Raw genomic sequence first — 27,087 nt, 5'->3', positions numbered from 1 at the left:
CTGTGTAACATGCTGTAGGGTTTCACTGATAATGTAATGGTTTCTCTGTTGCAGCAATGTTTGTGTTATGACCAGAGATAACAGGGTTTGGAATGTTGTTGTTCTTTCTTATGAGCTGGAGAAGAGATTTCCGTGGTCTTTTGCCGGGGAGAAATGAGGAGAGAAGTCACGAACGGAGAGAGTTGGTAAACTGCCGGACAGGGTGGACTTGGAGCGAGGGTCCAAAGGGCAACGACGTTCAGAGGAGGTTGATGGTGAACGATCGGCTTATCAGTGAGCTCCAACATTGTGTAACAGACTGCTTCATAAGATAGGGCTCTTTTTTTCTTTTTTTTTGTTTCTTTACTAACCATATAGCCAAAGTAAGAATTATAAAGCGTAATCGGTTAATCACATATTGTGTCCTGTTTGTTATTTTGTGGTACTGATTTGTAACAGGGGTCACATCGCACAGCATCCACCCAAATGAGATTGGGGGGGCTGGGGGGGGCTATCACCTCCTATATTAAGCCGCCAGCCAAAGCAAGAGTTACACGTGCTTCTGCCAGGTTCTCTGTTTTCCTCCTGAATCCCAAAAATGTGCCAGTCATTTCAGTAGACTAACCCCTAAATGACAAAAGGGGTTGATGATCATGTAAGAATAAATAAATTGTAAAGTTCCAAGGAAGTGATGAGGGAATACGATGATGAGATTGTTCTGCTATAGTCAGGAATTAAGTTTCTGGGCTAAGTGGCATCTTTCCATCTCATAACAAGTAATCAATCAGGACCTTATTGTAGACATTTAGGTTTCTGGGGGGTGGAATATCTAGGTCCCTGTTGGTCTCCTCGACCTATGCTAAATGGAGCTCTGTGAAATATCTAATTCTTAATGAATTCTAATTCTAGCACCATGGCAAAACATGAATCCATCTTCAGTATAGTCTGCTTCCTCTTTCCTGCCTTTGAGCAAATCACCACATGCATAGTGGCTTTAACTCTGATGAACTTATTGGTGAAATAACTTTGACATTGCTAAAATGCTACCACTAGTTTTTAAAATCAGGAATTGACATTCATTGACATTTACCTCAAAATGGTACTGTGGCAGAAATTTTAAAGCTTTATTTGCAGTGCCCTAAATCTGTCAAAATTTTTGCAGAACTATATATTGTCCATTGGTTATTTGAAACATTCTACAATTTTCCAAGAATGAATAAAAACTACCTTCATACTGGAAGCTGCTGCCTGCTAAATAATAGTGGAGCACTAAGGCTCTGACCTCAATATGCATTAAATGTCAATTATGACTATTTACTACCTTTTGTAATTTTGCTGTGTCCTTGAGTGATATACACTAAAAAAGGCTGAATCAAAAATATATATAATTATTGAGAAATCAAACTAGAAATGTGACATTGTGTCCATCCTCTGATTTGTCTAAAGTTTTTTTTTCACTTTTGAAGTTGTCCTTTTTTGGATATTTTGGACTTCAATTGAAAATGATTATGCAGGCATATGAGATAACATTGCATGAAGATGGTGCTGCTGAGACACATTGATGCTTTGCAGGCAGCTAACAATTCTACTAAATATTCTTTATCGGGGCTGTGATCACTGCAGTACACAGCCTGTAATTTCCTGCCGGGGGGTATGCTTTTGAATTATATGTATGACCTGGCATTCTTGCGGTATCCTGAAGGACTGTCAAAAATGCAGGCAAGGCTGTGGCAGCCAATGAATCTTTAGGCTGGACTGAAACAGTGGGACACAGGCTCAAACGCAGATAGCCAACTGCCAATTTGGCCAATCTAAGCACTGAGCCAGATTAAGTCAATGAGGCGGAGGGCAAAGGACAAATCAGTGTTCTGGACACTACTCTGTGAGGCTTTTCTCGCCTCAGAGCCAAACTGATGCTGCAGCTGTGGCCTGCAACCATCTGCACGCACAACAACGCAGAACGGGCTCTGTGGCTGTGCACTCACTTGCAGGGACTCTGCAGGTCATGTTCTGTGCATCATTTGTTTGCTTTCTTATTATTTGCATGATTTGTTCTTTATTTTTCACATGTCAAAAGCATGACTGTCTTTGTAGTGAGGTTTTTTTGGTGAATTCTATTGTGTTCCATTGTTTTGTGGCTGGCCTACAGGAAGACCAATCTCAAGGTTGTATATGGTATACATAGTTTGATAATAAATGTACTTTGAACAGCTGATATTCATACAATGAATATTATTAAGTTCAGATCTGCTCTTCACTGCATCATGAAATTAAAGGCAGTATTTGGCAGAAATGAAAGAGGGCTCATTTCATTGCATAAAAGAAGGAAACAAATGAAAATTATCGTTCAACTGTACTGTACTTCCACAAATTTTACATATATAATAAGCATGCTTGCTCTCAGTGAATATACTCATTAATTGTTCACTTATTTAATGATAACGGCAGCTTTTTAATAACTACAATTTGGGTGAGGTAAAGACAGGATATATCTACAAGTAGACTATTTCAAAAAACTTGTTTTTGGAAATTGACTGGAATTGCCAAAACATAAATCCATTATGTGAATGTATTTTGAATGCCAAAGAGCAGATTAATTAACTTAACTTGCAAGACCTTCAGTATATAGGGGAATAAAATCCAGACGCTGCCCCATTTTCCCAGTCTGGAAATTGAGACTGGGGTCTCTTACATTAATAATTGCAAAATTCAAAAATAATAACAATTTTATTTTGAAATACTTAGTGTATTTAATGAATTTGTGAGCATTGTTAGAATTGATCCAGCTGATTGCTGAATTGGTTCTTGCTGTTCACATATTTTATTTCATAAAAGAAGCAAGATGGTCGAAATTTGGAGGGGGGGGGGGTTTAATTTGTCGATGTGCACCTAATGAATAATGTAGTAGTGTCTCATTTAGTTTATTTTGACTTGAATGGAATTTCCAAGACAGGATACACACCTGAGTCCAGCCCAGGACCTATGTGGCTTCTTCACCGTTAGCCAGTTTACTGAAGGAATTTCCAGTGTGCTTCTCTGACTCTGCCGCATTTTCCAGGATCCCCACTAATGCACAGCTTTCTGCACAAACCATTTTTGCGTGGCTAATGAGATTTGCAAAGTAATTGCAGTAGGCAGAATGAAAAATCTCCAGTGTCTAGAGATGGGAAAACCTGCCACAAACCCTTATGGCCCCATTCATGCTCCAGTTGTTTCTCTGAATTAGCTTCTGCTTTAGTCAACACACTGGTAGGAAAGTAGGTACAGACAGTCTCAGGGTTCTGCTGCTGAGAACTATTCATAATCCAAGCTGTTTGTAAGTCAGAAACGTACAAATCAGTGGGTGGGAGTGGGTCACAGACACTGTGGCGATGAGAGAGTGAGCAGGAGTGGAAAGAGTTAGCCTCACTGACTCAGTGAGTGAGTGAATGATTGCATCTACCTGGTGCTCCCAGCAGTGCTTGGTTCAACCCAGTCACTGATGACCGTAGTTTGGTTGGGGAGGGGAGGAGTTGGAGGGCGTCTGGCACATGGAACTGTCCCATTCCCAGTCATCATAAATTGCCAGCTACCCTGCAACACTAGCAGCAATCATAAGTAAAAGATGTCCACAAAGTCATGTGTTCATAACCTGGGCAGAACTTACTTCACCTTCTTAAATCAATGCTCACTCCACACCTAATGCCATGTGTACATCTACAAAATGTACCTTAGTTATTCACCCTGCTGTCTCTGATAGCAGCTCCCAGAATTGTAGTTCTATCTTCAAGAATGATGTGGGCAACAGGAACAACCTTTAGATTCCCCTTGACCATCCCGGTGCGGAAATATATTACTGCTCATTAATCACTGCTGGCTTGAAATACTGGAACTCCCTCCCCAGCTACACTGGAGGAGTGTTTTCATCAGGTGGCTTCCAGCAGTTCAAGAAGGGGCCTTCTGAAAGAAATTATGGATGAGTAATAAGTCCTCGCTATGATCCTCAAGACCAATCACCAAAAATGAGAAAATCATAAGCAATTCACCTCGACAGAGCGATCAATTTAGAAATTGTACACAGTTTTGTTAGTTGATCCTAGGCATAATCTAATCAAGAAACAATGATTGAAAGCAGCTTCTGTGAAATAATGCAAATCTAAGTTGCTTTACTCCTCAGATGCAAATTTCTAAAATGTGCTTGTTGGCTTGTGAGATCTCAACAGCAGCACGGGGACTGGCAGGTACACCTTTAGATAATATCAGGAATGCATATTGAATGTTTGGAAACTGTAAAACGCTAGGTATGAGACAGGAATAATAAGTTGAAACCATTTCATACCAAATGTTTTCTATCTTGTTTTTGTTTATATTTATAATTTCCATTCTGATCCTGCAACAGAATAATATTAGCGAGGTGATTAAATTGGGCTAATCTGAAGTGGTCAAAATGAGTAGTTTAATTCTTTAAGGTATTCTTTGAAGTGGCATGGTAGCATGATGGTTAGCAAAATGATTCACAGTACCAACGAGGTTTTTGTGCATTCTCCCTGTGACTGCGTGGGTTTCCTCCGGGTGCTCTGGTTTACTCCCACAGTCCAAAGATGTACCGGTTGGTAGGTTAGTTGGACATTGTAAATTGCCCCATGATGAGGCGAGAGTTAAATCCAAAATTGCTGGGTGGTGTGTCTCGTAGGGCCTGAAGGGTAAATTCCACAGTGTGTTACAGTGCATCCTTCATTTTCATGAGAGGCTAAGCAGTTCTAATTAATCAGATACTGGATTTAAACTACTTCAGACCCTTTGCCAATAGCATGACCATAAACTGGGGTGGTAGAGTGGCACTGAAATCTCATAGGCTGCCTGAGACTGCTGTCAGTGTCCCTGCATCAGCAACTGCAGCTCAAGACATTAGCTCCATCTTTTCTGAATCACCACAACGATAATTTTACACAATCACACATTCAATCAAGCATGCTAAATCTTACTCTTTCAAGCATGCAATGATAATACAATGCAGGGAATATTTAAATTAATGATTTACTTCATGATGTTTCCAAAATGCATTGTTCAAGGTGTCGAAACCCAAAGCTAGATCAAAGTAAAGGGATTTAAGAAGTAAATTAGAAGGATTGTGTTCTGAATGGTCTAAGAGCAGTGAGCTGAAAACCATAATGCTGCTGTTTAAAGCCAGTTTGATCCTTCAATATGCCTCTTCGTAGAAATATAATAGAAAATGCTGGGAACACTGGGAAAGGTCTTCTGCATGAAACATTAGCTTTATTTCTTTTAGATTTTGCCTGACCTGCTGAGCGTTCCTAGCAATTTCTGTTTATGTTTCTGATTTCCAGCACTGAATTTTCAGTTATGGCAGAAAAATAGCATCACCCTGAATATCAGAAACAGTGCTTATATTTCCAGCAGGAAGACTCTAAGGAACTGAACTCTGAAGATCTCCAGCTCTCTGGATCAGATGTACTATCTTCCCTTTGTTTTAGTGCTAAATCCAACACCAGAATGGCCTTCATCTGAAGTGAGGTGTATCCTTTGTCAGTGGCCTGGTTATAAGCTGTTGTACATGAATTGCAATAGTTTTATCAGGCAGATACAGAAGGTTGTGAGGAAAGCGAAAGATATATTGGTCTTAATTGAAGGAGTGTTAGGAAGAGCAGCAGATCAAGTTATCAGGTGTAAATCTCTGACTTACATTCAGTCTCTCTTTTATGCTTAATGTTAAGCAGATGGTCCACTAGGATTTGTTTCAGGACAGCTACTTTGTGCATGAAACTTAAAGTCATCAAAAACAACCTCTAGCTTCAGCCAGCCAGTCTTAAAGATATTTGAATCTTTTAACCATATGTGTGGGCATCGTAATAGCACAGCAGAAAGTGCCAGTCCTGGTTTGCTCCTGGTCTCCGGTGCAGTACCAGTGGAATTTACCTGTTGTCACTATGACTGTGTGTGCTTTCGTTGAATTCCTCCTCTTGCAATTCAATAATGTTCAGCTAAATTTTTATGTGAATTTGGGTTGGTAGGACAATCAGGGTGGACCAGATGGGCATACAAGAAAAAATTTGGTTGCAGGGAAGTAAGTGGAGGAATGCATTCAATAGGATTGCTCTCAGAGCTGACACTGACTTGATGGGCCGATCAGCCTCCTATACTCTGAGAAAAAGCGTGACTTCTATGAAGTACCTGTTCTGTATTCGGTTCCTTTGTATCATTACCTGGGAAGCTGAAATTATGATGTTTAAGTTAATCGTGCATTAATCATACACATATTTAAGCAGAATATATTGATACTGGGCATTTAAGCCCGATTTGTTAATAGAACGTATCTAGTGGCATGCATTTAATTCTGTGTCCTTTGATGCCACATATTTATTGGTGTATATTCTCAGCAGGCACTTGCTTTCTTCCAGATGACTTTGTGGTGATTTATACATCATTTGCAGCTCGATGATTCCTTAGCGTGATCAATAAACATTTCTATTGCAGTCAGTAAAAGGCCAACAGGACAATATAATGCAACATTGTGGGGTGTAAAACACTCTCTAACATCAATTAAAAGCTGTCATGCAGCTTGGACGGTGAAAAAAGAACAGGCAGATCTGATGGGCCTACCATAAGAAAGAATGAGTTATAAATAGGAGAATGGAATTGACGGGATTGCTTTAACAGCCAGCACAGACTCGATGTGTCTAATAGCTTTCTCTTATTCCACACAAAGCAATGTTCAATGTAAGTAATCCAGTAATTGAATTTATAATCCTATTAAACAGTTTTAGTGGGATGAGGAAAGGAACCTCATAGTTCCCATGAAAGTAAGTATTACATTACAGACCCCAATTTCACTTTCTTTCTGAGTCAGGCCCTCATTATTTCCCTCATACTTCTCTAGTTTTTTATAGTGTCCCTCCGTCAGGCAGATATAATTTTTTATTTCATATTAGCACAATAATTCTCATTAGACATTATAAAACTTTCACATCAGGTAAAATTATTAATACAATGATATAGCACACCAAAAATATATTTTGCCAAGATTGAAGATTGAAACTTCAGGGCCATTACGGAGGAGAGTGAGTGGTGGTTTGTGTCATTGCCTTTGGAGTGGCCACTGGTTCACCTCGCTTCCCTCAGAAAAGCCACTGGTTCATGTTGCTTCTCTGGGAACGGCCACTGGTTCCACCCGCCGCTGTTGGAGGGACTGATGGGTTTGAGGTGCTCTCTCAGAGGGGCCTCTGGGTCATGTCCCTGCCCTCAAATGGCTGCTGGTTTATGTTGCTGCCCTTGGAGGGACTGTTGGTTCATATTGCTACCCTTGGAGAGGTCACTGGTTTATGTCGCTACCCTCAGAGGGGCTGTTGGGTCCTGATGCTTTCAAAGATATTATCAAAATTCTGAGAGTTATGGATTGGACTGTAGTTCAAATTGGCCTCTTTTAGTTCTATGCTTTTTTCGTGTTCTTGTCCATTTTTTCTTGTTGCCTATTGGTGGGCTGGGGGTTTGGGGACTGATGTTCCTGCTATTGTTTCTCCATGTGGGTGATCTGTTAGTTTTTGTGTGGGGGAGGAGTTGGGGGAGGGTTTGGGGTTTATGAGTTTTTGCTCTTTGTCTTTTCATGAGGGGGGGACTGATGTGTTTCTTTCAACTACCTCTTTGGTTTTCTCTATGTTATGGCTATCTGGAGAAGACAAATCTCTGAGTTGAATTCTGCATACATACTTTGATCATAAAAGGAACCTTTGAACCTTTGCTAGTGCTTAACAATTAATACTTGTTATATTTACATATTTCCACATTATTTATGGTATATGACTCTCGGTGATAACAGCACAGTGAAGCTCTTTATGTATGCTAATACAGAAGATTTCAAAAATTGGTTGCAAAAATTACCATTGCTACAAAGTCATTTCTTACTTCTGCCTGTAGCATTCAATGTTCAGTTAGACTCTCTAGCAATTATGACAATATCATTTTCTGTTGATCTATGGTAATTTCTCCCATATTTTCTGCCTTCCGAATAAATTGAAAATCACGCTACAGCATTTATTTTGTGACCACATGACATGGAATGTCTTTTAAAGGTCTTCAGTGCCACACACAAAATAAAAGATTTATTAAATCGTGTAATAGGAAATCTAAAGCAAATAGCAAGAGACAAAACTGATAATAAACCAGAACCTGTGCATTCTGTTCTATGAAGCAAGGACTTCAATTAACATATGTCTGAATCCTGGACACCTGTGTGTGGAAAAAAATAACACATTTTAAAATGAGGTACAGTTGTTTCTATCATGTGCAATTTATTATAAAATTTCATTTTTAGAGATGTTCTGTTTAGAAATACAACATGACACATGTTACAGACTTCACTCTGCTTTATATGGATCATCTGTGTCAAGGTACCAGGGAATCTTGCAGAAGCTAAATTATTTCATCTACTGCCATTCTGATGAGAAATTCATTTCATTCTTGCTGTCCTGAAGATGAATATCTTAACTACCTGCTGTCATATTTTCAATTCTTTGCTAAACATGCTGTCACTAAGTGACTTCAATGTTATCAGTAAGGAGATATCTATAGGATGTGTATGCACTGGACCACATGCAACAGGTTTAAGTACATACATAACCATAGCACCTACTCTCACCTTTTTTATATCAAATCCCACACATTGGGAAGTTCTGGCTTCCATTAATCTTGGCATCTCACACATGTAATGACATTTATCAATGTGCAAACTTCATCTTAAATGTTTAACAGAAATCAGATTAAACATGAAGTACAGTCTTTATCTCTGACTTAGCATAACTACCTAAAATGATACCCAAGACTTAGAGGCAAATGAAAAGATATACCATTGATAGTAGGGGTACTTGTAGCTGCAGTGAGCTGAGGGTAGATGAACCTGGTGAAATTAGTGGACAGATATATCAAGAAGGAAGTGAACATTCTTTCTGGAATGTTGCAGTATTGGCCTCCCTAAGCTGGGGAATGGTAGGAAAGCTAATACTATGGAGTGGCACAGAAGGTAAAACCTCTACATTTGGTGGGTGCATGGAATGCACTGCTGGCGACAGTGGTGGAGGCGGATACAATAGCGTCCTTTAAGAGACTCTTAGATGGGTACATGGAGCCTAGAAAACTAGAGGGCTGTGCGATAGGGTAATTCTAGGCAGTTTCTAGAGTAGATTACATGGTCGGCACAATATTATGGGCCAAAGGGCCTGTAATATGCAGTAGATTTCTATATTCTATATTTACGAAATCACCTGGTTTACTATAGGCATCGAGCTGCTGGACTATCACCGCCTTTCTTGCAATCTTATAACCAGATCTTGTCTTTCAGCTTTCAGCTTCCACTCCCCCTATCCTGTCGGTTTGTTTTGAAGGTTACTCTGCTCAAAGAATGAGATGCCCTTTAAGTCTCATGACAGATTTAAAATATTTCTTTCACTCTGTTGTGAAAGCCTCTTTGAATGGTTCTCAGTGGAGACATAAACAATCTGATGGGTTATCCTTTTCTGTGCTACAATCCCTGAATAGTTGAGAAGGTAAATTGAGCATGCAGGGCAAAGTTTAAATGCCATAAATGGAAACATACACCACAATTTGTAAACTCGTGGGAATTTACCAGTCAGGTTGCATTCTGCTACTGTTTCAGCTTATTTGGTGTCGAGACTCGCACCTTCATCTTTGCTGCTTCCAGATTAACTATTCTAGCTCACGTTTTTTTCACACTTCCAACTTCAACACACATATACATGAGGTATTCCAAATTCAGCTGTCCATACTTTAATCTGTATGAAATATCATTCACTCATCACCGTTACCGCTCTCCTCTCTGACATATACTAGGTCCCATGAAAGTAACATTACAACTTTAATATTCTCATCTTTATTTTAAATCCCTTCATCCCTATCTCTACACTTAGCAACTTGCTGGTCCTACAACACTTGGGTTGTTCCCAGTCATAATAGTTCCATTGGCAATAATATTCTCAAATACCTGGGTACAATACCACAATGAAATTAACTATTGCCATTGAAGGCAATAAGAGCAAATCCTTTGGTTAATTGCCTGAAAGGGTATTTAAAGTTCAAAGTTCTATGCTCAAATTGAATTTATTATCAAACTACATATATGTCCCTATATACCATCGTGAGATTCATATGGTTACAGGCATTCACAGTAACTACAAAGAAACACAATAGAATTAATGAAAAACTGAACCAAATGAAGACAGAAAACAACCAATGTGTAAAAGGCAAAAATTGTACAAATACAAGAAAAGAAAAGAATAATAATATAAATAAATATGCAATAAACATTGAGAGCACAAGTTGTAGAGTCCTTGAAAGTGAGTTCATAGGTTGTGGAATCAGTTCAGTGTTGGGATGAGTGAAGTTATCTCCTCTGGTTCAACAGCCTAATGGCTGAGGAGTAATGACTGCTCCTGAACCTGGTGGTAAGTGACTTGAAGCTCTGGTACCTCTTTCCTAATGGCAACAGCGAGAAGAGAGCATGGCCTGGGTGGTGGGGATCCTTGAACGATGGACGCTGCCTTCCTGCAACACCACTGTAAATGTTCTCAGTGGTGATGGACTGGTTTTATATCCACTGTTTTTTGTAAGCCTTTCTGCATTGGTGTGTCCATACCAGGCCATGATGCAACCAGTCACTATGCAATCTACTCCGTATCTATAAATGTTAGTCAAAACTTCAGATGACATGCCAAATCTTCCCAGACTTCTCAGAAAGTAGATCCACTGTTGAGCCTTCTTTATAATGACACTTATGTGATGCACCCAGGGCAGATCTTCTGAAATGACAACACTGAGAAATATTAAGTTGCTAACCCACTCCATCTCTGATGCCTTGATGAGCAGTGGCTCATGGATCTCTGGTTTTCTCCTCCTGCAGTCAGTAAACTGTTCTTTGCTTTTGCTGACCTTGAGTGAGAGGATGTTGCTGTGGCACCATTCAGCCAGATTTTCATTCTCTCTCCTATATGCTGACTTGACACCACTTTTGACTTGGTCAGCAACAGCGGTGTCGTCAGCAAATCTAAATATGGCATTGGAGCCATATTAGCTTCACAGATACAGTGTAAGGCAAGTAGAGCAGGGGCTAAGCACACAGCTTTGTGGTGCACCTGTGCAGATGGTGATTGTGGAGGAGATGTTGCTGCCAATCTGAACTCACTGGGGTCTGCAAGCGAGGAAATCGTGGATCCAGTTGCTCAAGGAGATAATGAGGCCTAGGTCGTAGAACTTATTGATTAGTTTTGAGGGGATGATAGTGTTGAATGCAGAGCTGTAGTCAATGAAGAGCATCCTATCATCTCCACTGTCGAGGTGTTCCAGGGTAGAGTGAAGAAACAGTGAAATAGCATCTGTTGTTGATCTGTTGTAATGGTAGGCAAATTGGATAGGATCCAAGTCACTCCTCAGGCAGGAGCTGATATGCTTGATCATCAACCTCTTAAAACAATTCATCACAGTGGATGTAAGTGTTACTGACTGATAGTCATTGAGGCAGGTTACCACATTCTTCTCGGGTACTGGTATAATTGAAGCCTGCTTGAAGAAGGTGAGTACCTCATACTGCCAAAGTGAGACATTAAAGATCTCATTGAACACTCTAGCCAATTGATCAACACTGGTCTTTAGTAATCAGCCAGGTGCAGTATCTGGGCCAAATGCATTCCATGGTCTCACCCTCCAGAACAATGCTTTCATGTTGGCCTCAGAGACTGACATCACAGTCATTAGGAGATGTGAGAGTTCATGAAGGTGGCTCCATGTTTTGATGGTGAAAGTGAGCATAAAATGCATTGAGCTCATATAGAAGCAAAATCTTGTCAACACATACTTTTAGGTCACTTTGGCAAAGACTCTACAGCCTACACCAATGATTCCTTCTCCCATCTTCAGCCCTTCTCCTCTTCTTGGACACCCCGCTTTGGCCTTCTGCCTGCTCTGGATCTTTTTATCTCTAACTCCCAACGAAACATTAACTGGCTCGACTTTAACACCCTTCTCTCTAAGTCAGACCTCAATCCCTCTGACTACAAGGCTCTCCACATTCTCCACATCCCAACACCACCATCAAACCCGCAGATAAGGGGGATGCTGTAGTAGTCTGGCGGACTGATCTCTACCTTGCCGGTGTCAGATGGCAAGCCTCAGTCACCTCCATTTACCCCTTGAACAGGAGCTCACTAAGAAGCATCTGACCATTGTCTCCTGTACCATCAATGACCTCATTGACTCTGGGGATCTCTCATCCACTCCCACCAATCTCATTGTTCCCTTACTTACTACCTCCTACCTATGATTCACAACCCGGACTGTACTGGTAGACACATTGTTTTTGCCTGCTCCTGCACCTCTGAACTCATGTCTGCATATCTCGACTCTACTTTATCCCCCTTGGTTCAGTCCCTTCCCACCTACATCCATGACAGTTCACAGGCTCTCAATCGTCTCATTTGATTGTGGATGTTCAGTCCCAATATACCTAAGAAAAAATTACAGTTGACGCTCCGGGCCAAGACCTTTCAGCAAGACTGCTACTTCTTTCTGACCAACAGCCCCAACCAGTTACCCTCCACCACCACCATCCTCCGTCTGGCAGAACTGGTCCTCGCACTCAAAACATTCTCCTTTGGCTCTTCCCACTCCCTTCAAACACAAAATGTAGCCATAGGCACTCACATGAGTCCCAGGTATGCCTACCTTTTTGTTGGCTAAGTGGAACAGTCCATTTTCCAAGCTTACACCAGCAGTGCTCCTCAACTCTGCCTACACTGCATTGATGACTGCATTGGTGTTGGTTCCTGCACCCACGCTGAGCTCATTAATTTCATCAACTTTGCCTTCAACTTGCACCCGATCTTCATGTTTACATGGTTCATTTCTGACACCTCCCTTTCCTTTCTTGATCTCTGGAGACAGTCTATCTACGGATATCTTTTATAAACCCAATGAAGAAGAATCTTATCCATCATCACCTCTCTGCATTCTTAACTCCTTTAAGAGCTTCCTTACCAAGCCTTTAGTTCAATATTTTCTTACGCGGTTTGGTATTACATTTTACTATATTAAATGCATCATATCATTGGACATTGGCTTTGTTTAATGGACATTTAATGTGGCATTTCTCCTCCCCCTCAAAAATTGTTTAATAGTTGCAAGTGATTGAGAATGTAGTCAAGTTCCTGATTTAAATGGTACCATCGACCACTCACTAGTCTTTATTAGTGAAATTACATTGTTTCAGAGTGGAAACCCTATCTAACTCCATCATGGAAGATTATCATGAATGTGTAGACTGCTGTAATGTAAGTAAATGCAGGAATATTGTCACAGGAAAAGATATGAAACTTTAAGAAACCTTTGACAGTATCAGCTTCTTCCTGAAAAGTTGTAGTTAATTACAGAGTCAGAGTATATTAAATGGTTTCATATGATCTGTAATTTATTTCAGGTGACAGACTAATAGTTTATCTGGGAGGAAAACTTTCTATTAGGTGACTCATATTGAACATCATTGTGTGCAGGATCTAATATGTAATTATATTCAGTAATTATATTTTTGCTTATATACATTCAAGATCTGTATATCTCCTTTAAACTGTCTTTGTTGAGTACAGATTACTGCTTTATCTAGACCTGCAGCAGTGAGTAGATAGTCTTCTATAAGATCAGCCTTAGAAAAGCAAGAGAGTCTATTTTCATCTGAGAGCCTAAATTGGGAACCAATACTGGACAAGCAGGGTGGAATGAGTAACAAATGGGTGGGGCCAACTCAGAACACAGGATGATCATTGAATGAACAGGATGACAGTGGAGTGGATTACTGGTAGTCATGGGATAACTGGGAGGGTGGGTTGGGAGGATTGAGAAGGGATGGGGAGTTGGGGGAACAGAATGGGGCTGAAACGTTTAAAACATAAACCAGTTTAGCTGTACAACACTCCACTATTAGCATTCAGACTGGAGTCACCAGAACCAAAACTGTCTAAGGTAGGCTCAGGTAGACAATAAATTATATTCTCTTAAAAAAAATTGGATAGGTATATGGACAGGAAAGGAATGGAGGGTTATGGGCTGAGTGCAGGTAGGTGGGACTAGGTGAGAGTAAACATTCGGCACGGACTAGAAGGGCCGAGATGGCCTGTTTCCGTGCTGTAATTGTTATATGGTTATAGGCTCAATTGATTAAACCTGATTGGAGTCTGAAATGTAAATGGAAGCTAACTTCCTCCCATCTCTGTAGCAATCAGAACTGACTTAGCCGTCTAATAAATATTTCACTTCAGCCTGCCTTAATTTCTGCACAACACACTTCCCTCAATATGAATTTAATTGAGTAGGCCACTTTGATATTTTCCTGAGAAATGTCAGCGTGACTGCTATTTCCTCAATAGAACCCCATTTAATGTTTGGATAATTTTGAATGACTTGGATTCTTCCTACACTCAAAATAGGAAGAGGAATGTAAATCCTGTTATTTTCAGCCCCCAAGTGCCCCATTAAGACAATCTAAAGCAAGTGAAAATCAGCATCAGCTTTCTTTGAGGTAAAGTGCTTTTCTGAAAAGATCAGAATATATTATTAAACATGCAGTTGTCAACAGCCAGAAGCTGGCATGCTGCCATGGTTACCGCACTCTTATTGTAAATGACATTAATGTCATGAGAGGGAGCCTCACAATCAAAGGCCATTTGCAATCCAACCAGGTGAAAAAACAGGAAGAATATGAAAACAAAAATGTAACGACCACATCAAACTTCACAAGGCTCATCAAAACCAGCAGCAAACTGAAATTGTTCCACAAGAAGGAGACATTACTAGATGGTTGTAGTATGCTATTGAAAAGTGTTAATATTTACAATATGTAAAACAATGATTTATGATGTAAAATAATGTCAATACAGTGCCACTTGAAGGGAAAGTTATAAATGCAGATGTAATCTTGTGCTGCATGAGACTTAGATTTTGCCAAACACTGAAAAAATGTTTATAGTCCACAATATCTTTTGAAAACTAGTAAATTTTTAAATCATTATGCCAACTATCTAAACTGTTCTCATTATATACAATGGAGGACCGATCTGCATTGTTACATAATAATTAATTTTCATTCACACTGTTCCCCTCAGATACTCTGGATGTGGTCCATGGCCAGTGAATTGTTTTTGAAGCATTGTCATAACCAACAATGAGATAATATATAGGTTCCACAGACAACAGATATGTTAAATCTTCAATGAATTTCATTTGCTATTTCCGATTAAGGAATGGATGTTGTGCAGGGAACTGAGAGAAGCTCCTTAACTGTTCTGCAAACAATACCAAGGAATGGGCCTGTTCAAATCAGCAAAGAAACAGTGTCTTTGTTTAAGATTCACTCTGAATTGCAGCAACCAGCAGCAATTAATTCCTTCCTCATTAATACACTGAGGTGTCAGCCCAGTTCTTGTGCTTAAATCCAGCCTTAAGCTAAAACCTTGTGAGGTAGAGACAGGGACCCACACATCGCTAGTAAGATCAGCAGACACTCAGTTAAAAAAACATGTAGGATTTCAAAATAACATTCCTAAATCAAGCTCCAGTCCATAATCCTAGATAGGCAGAGATCACCCCATAGTAGTTATTGGAGAAGAAAAGACACATTTCCTTAGTAACTCTGCCAATCCACAGCCTCTCCAACATCATTAAAGTATAAATTTACTTAAACTGGTGCTTCAGAAGAACATGGTAACCTACCTCACTGACTATCATCTAGAAGCACTTACATCCACAGTGATGAAGTGTTTTGAGAGGTTGGTGATGAAACATATCAACTCCTTCCTGAGAAGTGACTTGGCACTACTAGAGCAACAGGTCCACAGCAGATGCCATCTCATTGGCTCTTCACTTAATCCTGGAACAGCTGGAAGCAAAGATACATATATCAGGATTCGCTTCATTGGCTACAGTTGACATGCAAAAACCCTCAAAGCTAATCAATGAGCTTCAAGACCTTGGCCTCAATACCTCCTTGTGCAATTGGATCCTCGATTTCCTCACTTGCAGACCCCAGTCAGTACCTTTTGGCAACATTATCTCCTCTACAACCTCCATCACGATTGTTGCACCACAAGGCTGTGTGCTCAGCCCATGCTCTACTCTCTTTATACTTATGAATGTGTGGCTAAGCACAGCTCCAATGTCAAATTCAAATTTGCTGACAACATCACTGTTTTGGGCTGAATCAAAGCTGGTGATGAATCAACGTATAGGAGGGAGATTAAAAATATGGCTGAGTGGTGCCATATCAACAACCTCTCACTCAATGTCAGCAAGACCAAGGAGCTGATTATTGACTTCAGGAGGAGGAAACCAGAGGTCCATTATCAGTCCTCATCAGAAGATCAGAGGTGGAGAGGATCAGCAACTTTAATTTCCTCAGTGTTATCATTTCGGAAGACCTGTCCTGAGCCCAACACGTAAGTGCAATTATGAAGAAGACACAGCAGTGCCACTACTTCCCGAGGAGCTTGCGAAGATTCAGAATGATATTTAATACTATGACAAACTTCTATATATATGTGTCGGACAGTATATTGACTGGCTGCATTTCAGCCCAGTATAGTGACACCAATGCCCCAAATGGAAAATCCTACAAAAAGTAATGGATACAGCCTGGTGAATCACAAGAAATGTCCTCCACACTGATGAGTATATCCACATGTCACATCGTTACAGGAAAGCAGCATCCATTATCAGGACCACCCCTCCCCCACATACACACAGAGATCGTGCTCTCTTTTCACTGCTGCCATCAGGAAGAAGGTACAGGAGCCTTAGTTCAGGAGCATTTATTACCCCTCAAACATCAGGATCTTGAACCAAAGAAGATAACTTCACTCAACTTCACTTGCACTTTTATGTGCTTTTATAATAAATCTACTTTGAACTTTGAACTAGTTAATCCCAATCAAATCATTTATCTGAAATAGTGCCATTTACCAGTATTTGGCCCATATCTTTCTCAGCTTTTTCTTTCTATGTACATGCATAAAAGTTTTAGATGTCATACCTGTACCATCCTCTACCACTTCCACCACTCTCTGTATGTATGTCCCCTTTAAATCTTTCCTCTCTCACCTTACTTCTATGCGCTCTAGCTTTAGTTTCTACTCTCCAGGGAAAAAGACAATTCCCATGTTTACCTTATGATTTTAGTCAGGTTGAATTTATTGTTATATAGACAAGTACGGTGAAGAACAGGTACTATAAAATAACATGCTCACAGCAGCATCACAGACTCGTGGATTCAGACAACACACAGAACATAAATTATGGAAAACAAGAGAAGACAAAAATGCAAAATCAAAATCTATAATCAGAGACAAGTCCCTGGTACTGCAAGAGATGGTCCATAGTGCTCAGTTGCTGAAGTAACATTAGGGCAGTTGAATACCATCCTCTTGAGGCAATTAATAAAGGACAGAAAATGCTTGTCTTGAAACTGATGCCCACGATCTGTTTATGAATAAAAATTGAATGGAATGAAATCATAAAAACCAATTGGATGCCTTGTCAAAAACATTTGGGAAAAATTACTTTTCTGCAGTAGATTGTTGGAAGTTAAATATTTTGACATGAGTAGCCAAGTCATCTGTTACCTGTTCTTGGGAAACTGAATGCCCATTTGAAGTTACTTAAAGAGACACTCCGATAAATAAAAAGAACTTTAACACACTTTGGATGGGCTGGTGAGGACAGACCACTGAAGGAAAAACAGATTAAGAAAGATGAATGAGCTCTCAATTTTCAAAGGTGACAGAGCAACTCGAGACTTAAAAAATTGACAACCAACAGATCTAAGATTTTAAAGATGAGAAATTCTGCAGATGATGGAAATCCAATGCAACACATGCAAAATGCTGGTGAAACTCAGCAGGACCGGCAGCATTTACGGAAATGAAAAAAAAGTCAACATTTTGGATTAAGACCCTTCTTCAGGACTGGAAAGGAAGGGGAAAAACAACAGAAATATCTATAAATTTTTTAAAAAGTAAGTAATATATTAGGCAAACATTAGAAATTGAGTCTAAATTTATCTCAATTGGTAGTGTTAACTGAAGCATATATCAGAACAGTAGTCTGTTTCTTAAAATCAATACTGTGTCATGTTTAGTACTACTGGTAATTTAAGTCCTTAAGAGCAGAATTAGGCCATTTGGCTCATCAAGTGTACTCCACCATTTCATCATGGCTGATCCGATTTTCCTCACAGCCCCGATGTCCTGTCTTCTCCCCGCATCGCCTCATGCCCTGACCAATCACAAATCTATCATCCTCTGTTTCAAATATACATAAAAACTGGGCCTCTACAGCTGCCAGTGGCAAATAATTCCTCAGATTCACCACTCTCTGGCTAAAGAAATAACTCCTCATCTCCATTCTAAAAAAACACCCTTCTATTCTGAATCAGTGTCCCCTGATCTTAGACTCTTCCACCATAGAAAACACCCTCTCCACATCCACACTATCAAGGCCTTTCTCAAGTTGATAAATTTCAATGAGGTCACCCATCATTCTTCTAAATTCTGGTGAATACAGGCCCAGAGTCATCAAATGCTCGTCATGTGACAAGCCATTCAAGTCCAGGCTATATACCATGAAGCTTAGGTTTCACTAACATAGTCAGACTCAAGAGCCTGTTTCTCTTAATATGGCTCAACATGTAGTTATGTATTTAAGACTTTCGATCATTTTTATTTCTTTCAGTGTTAATAATTTTCTCTGACGTAAACTTATTATGGTTTATCTTCTATACCAGATAGCATTTTGGTCTGAAATGTGGGAGATAATCAACAAATCAGCTGGATTTCCAGCTGTGCAAACTTTTAGAATTTTATTTACTGATCACAACTAAACACTGGTATTTCAAATCCTTACTCAGTTCCAAGGCTGAAGATTTGAAAGTTTAGGTCTTTGTCTTCTAAGACTGTGGGCAGCATCCTTTGAGAATTCAACATGGTAAATATGTTCAAGACAAGTAGCAGGGGAGTTGACTAGACAGTTATATTTTCTGTAAAAAGTTCTAGTGCTTTCCCAGCACATATGACACATAAACTCTTTTTGGGCTTCCAGCTGGGTACAGGAGTCAGTTTAACTGACACCTCAGAAGGAAGATGAAAGAAAAAGCCTCATCTCTTTATGCAATGATTCAAAGCGATGAATATTACAGCGTACCCCCTCCCAGTAGAGGTAAGTTGAAAAGGATTTAGGGCTTTCCTGGCACATATGATGCATAAACTCTTCTTGGGCTTCCGCAATATTTGTCGCTTTGAATCACTGTGGAAAGAGAAGGTGAGGCTCCTTTGTTCTTTAGCCTTCCTTCTGAGAATTTAGTTAGAATGGACATTTGTACCTGGCTGGAAACCCAAGAAGAGCTTATAAGTTATATTTTCTGTTATACAGAAAGTTTTGTGCCGAATGGAGGGCTAAGTATTTTTTATATTATGTGAATCTTCATAATCTTCAATTATGTGAAGAACAACAGGAGTAAAGGTAGGACCGATTAGAGATAAAAGTGGGAAGATGTGCCTGGAGGCTGTGGAAGTGAGCGAGGTCCTCAATGAATACTTCTCTTCGGTATTTACCAATGAGAGGGAACTTGATGATGGTGAGGACAATATGAGTGAGGTTGATGTTCTGGAGCATGTTGATATTAAGGGAGAGGAGGTGTTGGAGTTGTTAAAATACATTAGGACGATTAAGTCCCTGGGGCCTGACGGAATATTCCCCAGGCTGCTCCACGAGGCGAGGGAAGAGATTGCTGAGCCTCTGGCTAGGATCTTTATGTCCTCGTTGTCCACCGGAATGGTACCGGAGGATTGAAGGGAGGCGAATGTTGGCCCCTTGTTCAAAAAAGGTAGTAGGGATAGTCCGGGTAATTATAGACCAGTGAGCCTTGCATTTGTGGTGGGATAGCTGTTGGAAAAGATTCTTAGAGATAGGATCTATGGGCATTCAGAGAATCATGGTCTGATCAGGGACAGTCAGCATGGCTTTGTGAAGGGCAGATCGTGCCTAACAAGCCTGATAGAGTTCTTTGAGGAGGTGACCAGGCACATAGATTAGGGTAGTGCAGTGGATGTGATCTACATGGATTTTAGTAAGGCATTTGACAAGGTTCCACACGATAGGCTTATTCAGAAAGTCAGAAGGCATGGGATCCAGGGAAGATTGGCAAGGTGGATTCAGAATTGGCTTGCCTGCAGAAGGCAGAGGGTTGTGGTGGAGGGAGTACATTCAGATTGGAGGGTTGTGACTAGTGGTGTCCCACAAGGATCTGTTCTGGGACCTCTACTTTTCGTGATTTTTATTAACAACCTGGATGTGGGGGTAGAAGGGTGGGTTGGCAAATTTGCAGATGACACAAAGGTTGGTGGTGTTGTAGATAGTGTAGAGGATTGTCGAAGATTGCAGAGAGACATTGATAGGATGCAGAAGTGGGCTGAGCAGTGGCAGATGGAGTTCAACCTGGAGAAGTGTGAGGTGGTACACTTTGGAAGGACAAACTCCAAGGCAGAGTACAAAGTAAATGGCAGGATACTTGGTAGTGTGGAGGAGCAGAGGGATCTGGGGGTACATGTCCACAGATCCCTGAAAGTTGCCTCACAGGTAGATGGGGTAGTTAAGAAAGCTTATGGGGTGTTAGCTTTCATAAGTCGAGGGATAGAGTTTAAGAGACGCGATGTAATCATGCAGCTCTATAAAACTCTAGTTAGGCCACGCTTGGAGTACTGTGTCCAGTTCTGGTCACCTCACTATAGGAAGGATGTGGAAGCATTGGAAAGGGTACAGAGGAGATTTACCAGGATGCTGCCTGGTTCAGAGAGTATGGATTATGATCAGAGATTAAGGGAGCTAGGGCTTTACTCTTTGGAGAGAAGGAGGATGAGAGGAGACATGATAGAGGTGTACAAGATATTAAGAGGAATAGACAGAGTGGACAGCCAGCACCTCTTCCCCAGGGCACCACTGCTCAGTACAAGAGGACATGGCTTTAAGTTAAGGGGAGGGAAGTTCAAGGGGGATATTAGAGGAAGGTTTTTCACTCAGAGAGTGGTTGGTGCGTGGAATGCACTGCCTGAGTCAGTGGTGGAGGCAGACACACTAGTGAAGTTTAAGAGACTACTAGACAGGTATATGGAGGAATTTAAGGTGGGGGGTTATATGTGAGGCAGGGGTAGAGGGTCATCACAACATTGTGGGCCGAAGGGCCTGTAATGTGCTGTACTATTCTATGTTCTATGTTCTATGTTCTATATGAAACACGCAATATACACTGAGTGGCTGCTTTATTAGGTACACTTGTCAATGCAAATATCTAATCGACCAATCATTTGGCAGCAACTCAATGCATAAAATAATGTAGGCATGGTCAAGAAGTCCAGTTGTTCAGTCCAAATATCAGAATGGGAAAGAAATGTCATCTAAGCGATTTTGACCATGGAGTGATTGTCAGTGCCATGTGGGGTAGTTTGAGTATCTCAACATCCTCAGACCTTCTGGCATCTCCAGAGTAGTCTCCAGAGATTACAGAGAATGGTGTTAAAAACAAAAATCATCTAGGGAATGGCATTCTGTGGAGCAAAATTACTTGTTAATGAAGAAAAATCAGAGGAGAATAGCCAGACTGGTTCAAACTGACAGGAAGATGACAGTGATTCAAGTAACCACAAGTTACAACAGTCGTGTGCTAAAAGCATTTTTGAATCAGGAGTGAGGGAGGTTATTGCTGAGCCTCTGGCGATGATCTTTGCATCATCAATAAGAATAGGAGAATTACGAGAGGACTGGAAGGTGGTAAACATTATTCCCTTGTTCAAGAAAGGGAGTAGAGATAACCCAGGAAATTATAGACCATTGAGTTTTACTTCAGTGGTGGGCAAGTTGTTGGGGAAAACCTTGAGAGGCAGGATTTATGAGCGTTTGGAGAGATATAATCTGATTATGGATAGTCAGTATAACTTTGTCAAGGGCAGGTCATGCCTTACAAACCTGATTGAATTCTTTGAGGATGTAACAAAACACCTTGATGAAGGTAGAGCAGTGGATGTAGTGTATATGGATTTCAGTAAGGCATTTGATAAGGTTCCCCATGTGAGGCTCATTCAGAAAGTAATGAGGCATGGGATCCAAGGAGACCTTTCTTTGTGGATCCAGAAATGGCTTGATCACAGAAGGCAAAGGGTGGTTTTGGATGGTTCACATTCTGCATTGAGGACGGTGATCAGAGGTGATCTGCAGGAATCTGTTCAGGGACCCCTCCTCTTTGTGATTTTTATAAATGACCTAGATGAGGAAGTAGAAGGGTGAGTTAGTAAGTTTGCTGCTGATACAAAAGTTGGGGGTGTTGTGGATAGTCTAGAGAGTTGTCAGAGGTTACAGTGGAACATCAATAGGATGTGGAACTTAGGAGATTTACAAGGATGTTGCCTGGATTGGGGAACATGCCTTTTGAAGATAGGTTGAATGAACTTGTCCTTTTCTCCTTGGAGCGACGGAGGATGAGAGGTGTACAAGATGATGAGAGGCATTGATCGTGTGGATAGTCAGTCTTTTTCCCAGGGTTGAAATGACTAGCACGAGAGGGCACAGTTTTAAGATGCTTAGAAGAAGGTACAGAGGAGATATCAGGAGTATGTTTTTTACTCAGAGAGTGGTGAGTGCATGGTGGGCTGCCAGCGGCGGTGGTGGAGGTGGAAACGATAGAGTCTTTTAAGAGGCTCCTGGACAGGTACTTGGAGCTTAGAAAAATAGAGGGCTATGGGTAAGCCTAGGTAAGGACATATTTATAAGGGCATGTAAGGACAGCTTTATGGGCCAAAGGGCCTGTATTGTGCTGTAGGTTTTCTATGTTTCCATGTTTCTAACTGGGCTGAGAAGTGGCAGGTGGACTACAACCCAGATAAGTGAGAAGTGGTTCATTTCAGCAGGTTAAATTTGAAGACAGAATATAATATTAATGGTAAGACTCTTGACAGTGTGAAGTATCAGCGAGATCTTAGGGTCCATGTCCATAGGACAATCAAAGCTGCTGTGCAGATTGACAGTGTTGTTAGGAAGACGTATTGTGTTTTGGCCTTCATCTACTGTGGGATTGAGTTCAAGAGCTGTGAGGTAATATTACAGATATGCAAGACCTTGGTGAACCCCACTTGAAGTGCTGTGTTCAATTCTGGTCACCTCATTACAGGAAGGATCTGGATGTGGATGCTATGGAGAGAGTGCAGAGGAGATTTACAAGGATATTGCCTGGATTGGAGAGCGTGCTTTATGAGAATAGGTTGAGTGAACTTGGCCTTTTCTCCTTGGAGCGATGGAGGATGAGAGGTGACCTGATCAAGGTGTATAAGATGATGGGAGGCATCGGTCATGTGGATAGCCAGAGGCTTTTTCCTAGGGCTGAAATGGCTAATGGGGGGGGCGGGGGATATAGTTTTAAGGTGCTCAGAAGTAGGTAGAGAGGGGGATGTCAGGGGTAAGTTTTTCACACAGAGAGTGGTGGGTGCGTGGAATGCACTGCCAGTGAAGGTGGTACAGTCAGATACAAGAGGGTCTTTTAAGAGACTCTTAGGTAGGTGCATGGAGCTTAGAAAAATGGAGGTCTATATGTTAGGGGAATTCTAGGTAAGTTATATGGTCAGCACAACATTGTGGGCTGAAAGGCCTATAGGGTGCTGTAGATTTTCCACGTTCTATGTTCCATGAATGCACATCAATGTTGAACTTGAAGTGGGTAGGCTACAGCAGCAGAAGACCACGAGGGGTTCCACTCCTATACCTAATAAAGTGACCGCTGAGTGCAGGAGTGGAGGAATACCACTCAGACTGGCAGATAAAGGTCTAACTTTACAGTTCCCCAGGGGCATCTTTTCCAATGGAAACAAATAGTGCCAGGCAATTGATACAAGGAGTAATGTCACCTAATCTACTGGAATAGAAACCATTCTCCACATTGTATTTTTAAAAAATTACCATGTCAGGTGTTTCAGCTGTCATAGAGATATAAAATTGATCAAACACTTTCCAAATAATGGCTTGAATTACAGAAATACAGAATGCAAAAACACAGAAGTTGGTCCTTCAGGTAAATTTTACTGATGACTGTTGTTTGAAAGTGCTACCCTAATGGATTTATTGCTTTATTCTTTCCTCATTGCCCTGCAAGTAATACATTTTCAAAGTTTTATTCAATTCCCTTTGAAAAATTACAATTGAGTCTACAGGGCACAGTGTTCCAAGTCAGAGCTTGTAGTGTCAGAGGAAGAATACTTTCTGACAGTCTGCTGGCCTGTCTCTGAAGCACAGGATTTATACTCTCATTGTTGTTCTGCCAGTCTGCTTACCAACCAGCTCAGACTGACGTACCCATGCTGAGATGATAGAATCTGCATGCCAACTTGCAAAGCACTGAACTGCTGTAGATCATTCCCCAAACCCAAACACAACCTCTTCCACTGGAAAATCAACAGTCTTCCCAAGGACATTACCTACTGGTACTGTGGCTTTTAATATCCAAAGACTAGGATTATTAATCTACAGACGCTAATGTAAATCCCAACGTGGCAGCTGGGAATTCAAATTCAAATAGCTATATAAAACATGGAATGAAAAGACAGTATCATTAAAGAAAACATTCAGTCCACAAATGCCCTTCACATCTGGAAATCTGCTATTCTTATCTAGTCTGGTTTATGTACGACTCTGGACACACCGTTGTGGTTGATCTTCATTGTCCTCTGAAACAGCTTGACAAGCCACTTAGTTCAGTTGGACAGCAAAAGCTGGCTTGGCATCAAAGAGTGAAAGCTGGTCTGCTGAGTTGTAGCCATGTCCTGTGAAGAAATACATGGTAAACATTCTACCACTGATATACATGTTAGATCTGCATAGAAGCACTAACTTGGACACAGCTATATTAACTAAGATAATTTACTCTCTATATTAAACTTGAAATGTTTATTTTGTGTTGGTTTTTATTTTTGTGAGGAAGAAAATATGGTAAACAATAACTGAAGGAAGAGAAGGTTTGAGAACTGTTGATGAACAGAAAATTGCAGTTGTAATTTTTCAATCTCCTTTGGGTATGTCTTTTGTTCACAGCCTATTCACAGAGGCATTCAAATTTTCTCCTCCTTACTTCTTCCAATTCATCATCATGTCCCCCCTCGAGAGTGAACCCTCACAAGGTGGAAGGTCCAGATGGAGTACCTGGTAAGGCTCTGAAAACCTGTACCAACCAACTAGCAGGTGCCTTCAAGGACATTTTCAACCTCTCACAGCTTTTGGCAGTGCTTCAAAAAGGCAACAATATTACCAGTGCCTAAGAAGAATAATGTGAGCTGCCTTAATCACTATCGCCTAGTAGCACCCACATTTACAGTGATGAAATGCTTTGAGAGGTTGGTCATGACTAGACTGACCTCCTGCCTCAGCAAGGACCTGGACCCACTGCAATTTGTCTATCGCCACAATAGGTCAATGGCAGATGCAATCTCAGTGGCTCTCCACACAGCTTTAGACCACCTAGACAACACAAACACCTATGTCAGGATGCTGTTCATCGACTATAGCTCAGCACTTAATACCATCATTCCCACAATACTGACTGAGAAGTTGTAGAACCTGGGCAATTGGATCCTTGGCTTCCTAACTGGAAAACCACAATCTGTACGGATTGGTGATAACATATCTTCCTCGCTGATGATCAACACAGGCCCAATGCTCTACTCTCTATATACACATGACTGTGTGGCTAGGCATAGCTCAAATACTATCTATAAATTTGCTGATGATATAACCATTGTTGGTAGAATCTCAGGGAGTACAGGAGTGAGATATGCCAACTAGTGGAATGGTGCTGCAACAACAACCTGGCACTCAACATCAGTAAGACGAAAGAGCTGATTGTTGACTTCAGGAAGGGTAAGACGAAGGAACATGTAACAATCCTCATAGAGGGATCATGAATGGAGAGAGACAGCAGTTTCAAGTTCCTGGGTGTCAAGATCTCTGAGGATCTAACCTGGTCCCAACATATCGATGCAGTTATAAAGAAGGCAAGACAGCGACTATACTTCATTAGGTGTTTGAAGAGATTTGGCATGTCAACAAATACGCTCAAAAGCTTCTATAGTTGTACAGTGGAGAGCATTCTGACAGGCTGCATCACTGTCTGGTATGGGTGGGTGCTGCTGCACAGAACTGAAAGAAGCTGCAGAATGTTCTAAATCTAGTCATCTTCATCAGGGAGCAGTGTCTCAGAAAGACAGCGTCCATTATTAAGGACCTCCAGCACCCAGAACATGCCCTTTTCTCACTGTTACCATCAGGTAGGAGGTACAGAAGTCTAAAGGCACACACTCAGTGATTCAGGAACAGCTTCTTCCCCTCTGCCATCCAATTCCTAAAAGGACATTGAACCCTTGGACTCATTATTAATATACAGTATTTCTGTTTTTTGTATGTGTTTAATCTTTACAACATACATATACTGTAATTAGTTTACTTACTTATTTCTTATTATTTTTATTTTATTTTATTTTCTCTTTCTATACTATGTATTGCATTGAACTGCTGCTGCTAAGTTAACAAATTTCATGTCACATGCCGGTGATAATAAACCTGATTCTGTTTCTCTTGCTCTTCAGCTGCTATCCATATACAGCATTGTGCAAAGGTCTTAGGCACATATACTGTATTTAGCTCGGGTGCCTAAGGCTTTTACACTGTATTTCTCAACATGGAGCAGAGAGCAAATTCATAAATTTGGCGGGAGCAGAAGATGTTGGGATTAGTGAGGGGTCTGCAACAGTGGCAGAGAAGGAGAGATGTTGGGATTAGTGAGGGGTGTGCAACAGTGGCAGAGAAGGAGAGATGTTGAGATTAGTGAGGGGTGGGCAACAGTGGCAGAGAAGGAGAGATGTTGGGATTAGTGAGGGGTGTGCAACAGTGGCAGAGAAGGAGAGATGTTGGGATTAGTGAGGGGTGTGCAACAGTGGCAGAGAAGGAGAGATGTTGAGATTAGTGAGGGGTGGGCAACAGTGG

The sequence above is a fragment of the Hemitrygon akajei genome, chromosome 9 (assembly GCF_048418815.1).
Source record: "Hemitrygon akajei chromosome 9, sHemAka1.3, whole genome shotgun sequence".
In the NCBI taxonomy this organism is placed as follows: domain Eukaryota; kingdom Metazoa; phylum Chordata; class Chondrichthyes; order Myliobatiformes; family Dasyatidae; genus Hemitrygon; species Hemitrygon akajei.
This window is presented reverse-complemented; position numbering follows the sequence as displayed.